Source organism: Monopterus albus, unplaced genomic scaffold (genome assembly GCF_001952655.1).
Source record: "Monopterus albus unplaced genomic scaffold, M_albus_1.0 scaffold157.1, whole genome shotgun sequence".
NCBI classification, from domain to species: domain Eukaryota; kingdom Metazoa; phylum Chordata; class Actinopteri; order Synbranchiformes; family Synbranchidae; genus Monopterus; species Monopterus albus.
In genome coordinates, this window is record NW_018128037.1 from 781,932 (window position 1) to 789,945 (window position 8,014).

An 8,014-nucleotide genomic window follows, 5' to 3' on the forward strand; every position below is an offset into this window, starting at 1 on the left:
TGTGTTTTTGACTCGGCTTGTTCCTCTGACTATTCTGTTCTGCCTTGCCCTCTTGCTTCAGACTGTCACTGTGTATAATTATCGGACTTCCCTTTGGACTACGTATTTGGATTCCTCTGCTGTATGTGTTTGCTGGCTCTGATCTCGGACTGTTTATACCGACCTGTGATTTTTGTGTTTCACCGTGTCTTGTATGGTTTTGTTTAGCGTTAGTTCTCTTATTAAAGAGACGGTTTTGTTTTACATTTCCTTGTCTGGCCTTTTAATTGAGTTCACCCTCAACATTTTTGGCAGCATAACGCGCCGATTCCTGACATGTGGTGTGTGCGTGTGTGTTTGTCTTTATATACTTGTGCGAACCAACCCCTGATGGAACACCTTTCTTGTGTGGACATTTCATTGGTGACTTTCACCAATGCGGTTTCTGTACTATGATGGACTCTAAATCCTGACTGAAAATCCTCAAACAAATCATTCTTGTGCAAGTGGTCACATAACTGCTTTGCAACAGCTTTTTCAAGGATTTTGGAAATAAATGGGAGATTGGATATTGGTCTATAATTAGCTAGGACACCTGGGTCAAGAGTAGGCTTTTTGAGTAGAGGTTTAATTACTGCAAGTTTAAAAGCCTGTGGAACATAACCTGTTAATAGAGAGAGGTTAATCAGATCTAGTATGGATGTGTTGATTAGGGGAAAGACGTCTTTGAGCAGCCTGGTCGGGATGGGGTCCAGGAGCCATGTTGATGATTTAGATGAAGCAATTGGGGAGGTCAACTCAGAGAGACCTATAGGGGAGAAGTAGTCCAAGTATAAATGAGGTCTTACAGATGTTTCTAAAGCCATTGTAGTAGATGGCACATCTGTGAGAGCTGTGGGAGTGGTCCGACCAATTTTTTTCTCTAATAGTTGTGATTTTATTTGTAAAGAAGCTCATGAAGTCATTGCTGCTGAGATCTAAGGGAATGTTAAGCTCAACAGCACTGTGGCTCTTTGTCAGCCTGGCTACAGTGCTGAAAAGAAACCTGGGGTTGTTCTTATTTTCCTCAATCAGTGATGAATAAAATGTGGTTCTGGCACTATGAAGGGCTTTCTTATATGTTATTAAACTATCTTTCCAGGCTATAGAAAACTCTTCTGACTTAGTGGAGCGCCACCTCCTTTCCATTTTTTGTGATGCCTGCTTTAGGGAGCAGAGCTGCGAGCTGTACCATGGGGCTAGCCTTCTCTGTTTCACTGCCTTCCTTTTCAGAGGGGCAATGGTATAAGTGTATTACGCAGGAAGGCTGCAGTACTATCAACAAGATTATCGATTTGTGTGGGAGTAAGGTTAAGGTGGCCTCCTTCCACTGTGTTGGCAAACGGCACTGAAGTAGATAAAGATGGAATTATTTCCTTAAACTTGGTAACAGCATTGCCAGATAGACATCTGCTGTAGTGGAATTGTTTCCCACATAGAGAATAATCCATTAATGTAAATTCAAAAGTTATTAGAAAATGGTCAGACAGAAGAGGGTTATGGGGAAAAACTATTAAGTGTTCAGTTTTGATGCCATATGTCAGAACCAGATCAAGAGTGTGATTAAAACAGTGAGTGGGTTTATTTAGTTTGAGAGAAGCCAACTGAGTCTAATAATGAACAGAATGCATTGTTGAGGCTGTCATTGTCGGCATCTACATGAATATTAAAGTCGCCTACTATGATTATTTTATCTGTACTAAGCACTAAATCAGACAGAAAGTCTGAGAATTCACTTACAAACTCTGAATAAGGAGCAGGTGGACGGTATACAATAACAAACAGAACAGGCTTTTGAGTTTTCCAGTGTGGGTGTGAGAGACTCAGTGAGACTTTCAAATGAGTTATAACTATGTTTAGGTCTAGGGTTGATTAATAGGCTTGTGTCAAACATCGCTGCCACACCTCCACCCCTTCCTGTGTTTCGAGGGATGTGACAGTTACTGTGACTAGGTGGAGTGGATTCATTTAGGCTGACATATTCTTGCTGCTGTAACCATGTTTCAGTAAGACACAATAAGTCAATGTGATGTTCACTTATCAAATCATTCACTAACAGAGATTTAGATGAGAGAGATCTGATATTTAATAGTCCACATTTGATTGTCCTATTACTTTCTACTATAAGAGGAGTCATCTTAATTTTAATTAGGTTCTTATGAATAACTCCTCTGGAGTTGATTCTTGATTTATATAATTTAGGTGGGCGGGGGGCAGACACAGTCTCTATGGGGTACTGGGAGCGTTGGGTGGGTAGCAGCTGCAAGGAGACAGCAGAGAGGCGTCTAAGACTGCGACCCTGTATCCTGGACTCAACTCTGGGTTGTCATAATTTAGGTTGTAAAACAAACTCGTCCAGATTTCTAGATAAGAGAGCCGCACCACCCAAAGTGGGATGGATGCCATCTCTACTAATCAGACCAGGTTTTCCCCAAAATGTTTTCCAGTTGTCTATGAAGCCCACGTTATTTTCTGGGCGCCACCTAGACAGCCAGCGGTTGAATGACGACATTCGGCTAAACATGTCATCACAGTATGACTGGACAATGCAGTGCAATACCTGTAAATATGCAGTGTGTGTGTGTGTGTGTGTGTGTGTGTGTGTGTGTGTATATATATCCATCAATCCATTTTCCTCCCCTGCAATGCAAAGGCATTCCCAGGCCAGCCAAGAGACATAGTCCCTGCAGCATGTCCTGGGTCTCCCCCGGGGCCTCCTCCCAGTGGGACATGCCCAGAACACCTCCCTAGGAAGGCACTCAGGAGGCATCCAAAACAGATGCCCGAACCACCTCAGCTGACTCCTCTTGATGTGAAGGAGCAGCAGTTCTACTCTGAGCTCCTCCCAGGTGACCGAGCTCCTCACCCTATCTCTAAGGGTGCGCCCAGCCACCCTGCAGAGAAAGATCATTTTGGCTGCCTGTATCTGGGATCTTGTCCTTTCGGTCATGACCCAATGCTCATGACTATAGGTGAGAGTTGGAATGTAGATCAACCAGTAAATCGAGAGCTTTGCCTTACAGCTCAGCTCCTTCTTCACCACGACGGACCGGTACATCGACCGCATTACTGCAATAGGGGTTATGCGGAATGTCACATGACCAAACTGGAAAACAGGTCAGCGCACTTCCGCTTTTCCGCCGAACACGGGTGACACAACAGTAGTAACGCAAAACACGTTCTTTGAGCTCATTTTATTTGATTAGTTCGTAGATAAAAAAAAAAAAAAAATGTCTTTTTCAAGACACAAATACCAGAAGCGGGATCATCCAAACAGTGATTTCTGCTACGTACCTCAATGCACGATGTCAGGGAAGTTCAATTCACCCATAAGCTTTCACCATTTGCCTAAGGATGAAACCTTAAAAAAATATGGATCCATAATGTATGACGTGATTATCTTTTAATTAAGAGGACGACAACAGTATGTAGTAGACACTTCATCTCCACAGATGTAATTCAAGGTGGACTACAGCGTTTGAAAGAAGGAGCCGTTCCAGTGTTGTTTGCCTGGAATGACTACTCTCTGCCTGCAAGTAGACCAAGCGTGTGGGAGAGAACGCAACGGCCGGAGGAAATTGAAGAGGAACAGATGGATGTCGGATTTCTGCTTCAATGTCCTGACTATGCTAGACCAGAACCATCAGCCTTGGACATGGCATTTGAAAAATTAGAAGCCCAGCAGTTTGCGAATTTAGCATTTCCATCACACAAGCTTAGTTACTATTAGCTTTCCGGTAGTGTATTACATTATTTTGGTGTACCAGACAGATGCTCGGTGTAAATATCGATAACATTAGCTAGTTCGCTTACGAACTAGCTTATCTACGTCTCTGTTTGTAAGATAACCGATACATAACTCTACCTTCGTAGTCGTAGATGTATGAAGAAGCATATACTGTAGCTTAAACCCCTTATCCAACTTGCTGCCTGATGTTTTAGACGTCGAACTGCATATTCGGGTAACATCCGTGATCTTCATCTTTGGTAGTTCTTGGAGACATCTTGAGTAGAACAGTGCCATATTTCATACTAGTTGCAAACCGGAAACGTATGATTCTGTTTTGCAGTATACAGAAGTAAGTTGCGCATAACCCCTATAGCTGCACCGATCTGCCTGTCAATCTCCCGTTCCATCCTTCCCACACTCGTGAACAAGACCCCAAGATACTTGAGCTCCTCCACTTGAGACAGGAGCTCTCCACCAACCCGAAGGGAACAAGCCACCCTTTTCTGACTGAGAACCATGGCCTCGAACTTGGAGGTGCTGATTCTCATCCCAGCTGCTTCACACTCAGCTGCAAACTGCCCCAGTGCACGCTGGAGGTCCTGGTTTGATGGAGCCAACAGGACAACATCATCTGCAAAAAGCAGAGACAAGATCCTGTGGTCCCCAAACTGGACTCCCTCCGGCCCCTGGCTGCGCCTAGAAATTCTGTCCATAAAAATAATGAACAGTACCGGTGAGAAAGGGCAGCCCTGCCGGAGTCCAACATGCACGTGGGACACAGTCAAATGCCTTCTCCAGATCCACGAAACACATGTGGACTGGTTGGGCAAACTCCCATGAACACTTTATAAACACTTTTTTAAAAATCTCTTTCCTAATGCACATTCCTTTGCTTGTTGACATGTACATACAAATTGAGAGCGGCTGTACCAGAGTCAAAATTCTCATGCCCAACATACCTGGCCAATAAAGCTGATTCTGATTCTGCATGTAGCAAATCTGACTTTTATATGGGACGTAAAAGTTTTTATCCAGATAGTCCATGTTAAGGTAACATTTTTTAATGCATAAGGATGATCTTATACAAGTCTGAATCTGTTGTTTTAGTTGCTGGACCTGTGCTAGTTTTGGAGAATCTTACAATATGAATGTTGTCTGGTGACAGGGTTAAAGCTGTAGCCAGTGTGGTGGTATTAGCATGTTGATTGAATGTTGTCTTGGGGATAATACTGGCATTAGTGTTTATATGAGGACACTGAAGTACACTCAAGTACTCAAAAGAGAATTAGAAAGAGAGAGTGAGAGCTGAGGAATTAGCTGGCAGGAACGACAAACTGCTGCTGCTGACAGGCACACCAAAGTGAACACACAATATCTGTTATTAGCTGTAGTCATTTGTAAAACAAAAAAGACAAATATTCACTTAAATACAAAATTCCAATGTATATCATTTTGCACTGTAGCTCTGAGCAAGCCTAAAGAAGCTGCAATGTGAAAGTGTTGCTTGTAAATTTATAGTTATGTGCACAAAATAAAGAAGACTGTATGTCTAGACATCCGTGTGTGTTGGAAATTTGTATTTTTGTGACAATTAAGAGTCCAGTTCCCCTTCAGCGCAAGTTGAACAGCCATTGATGTGTGAAGTGATTTTGGTAGCGGTGCACTAGGTAAGATAAAGGCTTTTGAATATTTTTTAGTAGAACCATCTCTTTTCAATGTTGTAATTTGTAGACGGTCCCTGCACTTTTGTCTCAGCTACTGCACATTGAGACTAGTGGTATTTGTCTGGAGCAGAGGACGGCTCATTTGAATAAACATCAGTTTGTAGATTGTTGTCTACATTAGTATGAAACAAAAGAGGCGTTGTTTGTATTTTAACAACCTTTCACTATTGATCCAGAAACTTCGAATCTGTGAATATCTTTCCAATTATGCCGAAGTCAGTCATTATAACATCCCGCTGTACACTGATCGACAGCTGTCGCCTCCTCTGTGCCTGGGAGCACATATGACAAATGTGATCTTTAGATCGCCCCCTCCCTTTCACTCAGTCAGGCACATCAGAATGATCTAATATGACTTCACTCCAAAAGCATACACACAGGTTTTCTCAAATATTGGTAGGGACAGGTCCCTAATGTCTATAAGCAAAACTACACTCTTGGTTGATATCATTGTATATTGAATATCTTTGGGATTGTTACTCTTACCCAAACAAAACAAGCTATTTAGCTTTCACTGTTTTCTGACATTTTATAGACTATATATATATTTAAGCACACAGTGGCACAACAGACATTAATTGATAAAGGGCATGAAATCAGTACTCGTGTTTTTTTTTTCAATTACATTTGATAATAGCATAGAAATGACTATGCACATGTTCTGGTGTTCCCAGACACCAGTTAAGTAAGAATTATTATAATAACAGTGATACTGATCTTATCTCATGGTCTACGTACTTTTTTCCCTAGTGTTCAACTGGTCATAGTCTTTCTCATCCAGTGAGTCATCTCAGTTTCACCCTCAAGTGATGAAAGTAGTTGGGTTGTGATCAAACTACAGCCACACAGCCCTGACAACACAGATTTGATTGGATTAGATAATTTTATCTGTAGTTACTGCTAAACTGGTTACAGATATTACATTTTCCTGCAAAAATGTTTTATATCAGTTTGCAGCTACTTTAAGAGGAAAATGTTAGACCTGATTTTTCCATCTGGCTTTTCAAATCAAATCAAATTATATTTGTATAGCACCAAATCACAACAAAAGTCATCTCAGGACACTTTATAAAGTAAGGTCTAGACCTTACCGTTATCACAATTATTACAGATGGAAAACCCAACAAATCCCCCTTGAGCAAGCACTTGGCGACAGTGAGGAGGAAAAACTCCCTTTAATGGAAGAAACCTCCGACAGATCCCGGCTCTTGGTGGGCAGCCTTCTGCCTCGACTGGTTAGGGTGAGTGGATAGAGGAGAGAGAAAAGAAAAGCAACAGGACACAACAAACAATCAAACACTGGTCAGGCTGATGTGGCCAGTGACTGCTCATCAGAAACATAGAGCTGCAGAGCCAGGACTACCTGCAGAAAGGTACAGGGGAGAGAGAGAGAGAGAGGACACACTATGGGAAAGAGGAGACACACAGTTAGTCATGTGTAATGGTGGCATATAGATGCATGGAAAGGGGAGGTGAGGAACTCAGAGCATCATGGGGCCCCCCAGCAGCCTAGGCCTATAGCAGCATAACTAAGGGAAGGCTCAGGGTCACTTGATCCAGCCCTAACTATAAGCTTTATTAAAAAGGAAAGTCTTAAGTCTAATCTTAAAGGTAGAGAGGGTGTCCGCCTCCTGAACTGAGACTGGGAGCTGGTTTCACAGGAGAAGAGCTTGATAGCTAAAGGCTCTGCCTCCCATTCTGCTTCTGTGGACTCTAGGAACCACAAGTAAACCTGCACTCTGAGAGTGGAGTGCTCTGTTAGGATGACAAGGCTCTATGAGGTCTTTCAGATACGGTGGAGCCTTGCCATTAAGGGCTTTGTATGTTAGGGGAAGGAGGAGGCTTTTGTGTCTTCTGCTGGATTATCCTTATCTTTGAGCAGTTTTTAAAAAGTAAGATGATACATGTGACAAATGTTGGCCGCATGGACCGCGGTGTAACCAAAATCTCGTGAAAAATCTGAATTTATTGCGGCACAGCATCAAAAATATTCCTGTCTCTTTCCTGGCACAAGAATTTTGATGCAGTATGTAGATGAGTTTATTTCTCTTGGCCCCTGTGTGTTTCTCTTCTTTATGAGGTGATTTGTCTTCAGAAACACATTCATTATCTTGGGCTTAAATCATTTGTTAGCCTTTATACAGTATATGAACATTTCTTACTTTTGTACTTGAAACTAAAGAGGATGTTTCTGTATCCTCAATGCAATGCTATTGATACAACTCTTCGTATGCTGGGTCAACTGTAGAGCTGTCTAAGAGTTGCCCACTTTGATACTAAATCAGAGCAGGCCAATATGCCTCAGGGATATGCTTTTTATACATCTCTGTACCAGGGCAGATGGGAATATCTCTGTTAAAACTAAGCTACAGACTGTATCATATGCTACTGAGTTACATATGGCCTCAGCTCTTTCCTTTCCTTTCTCAGGCTGCCCTCTTTACTTTTGTCTTTCTCTTTTTTCTGCTGTGGCTCCTGCTGCCAGGAGCCTTGAATCATAATTATAATGCAATTATACTTTCACTGAATGACAGAGAGGGAG

The 8,014-nt window shown here is 42.2% G+C and overlaps 1 protein-coding gene across 1 annotated transcript in view; it reads left to right on the forward strand.

Annotated features, from left to right (window-relative positions):
• Positions 1-8,014, forward strand: part of oprl1 (opiate receptor-like 1) — a 205,352-nt gene that overhangs the window by 134,329 nt on the left and 63,009 nt on the right. The gene's annotated exons all lie outside the window — the stretch shown is intronic.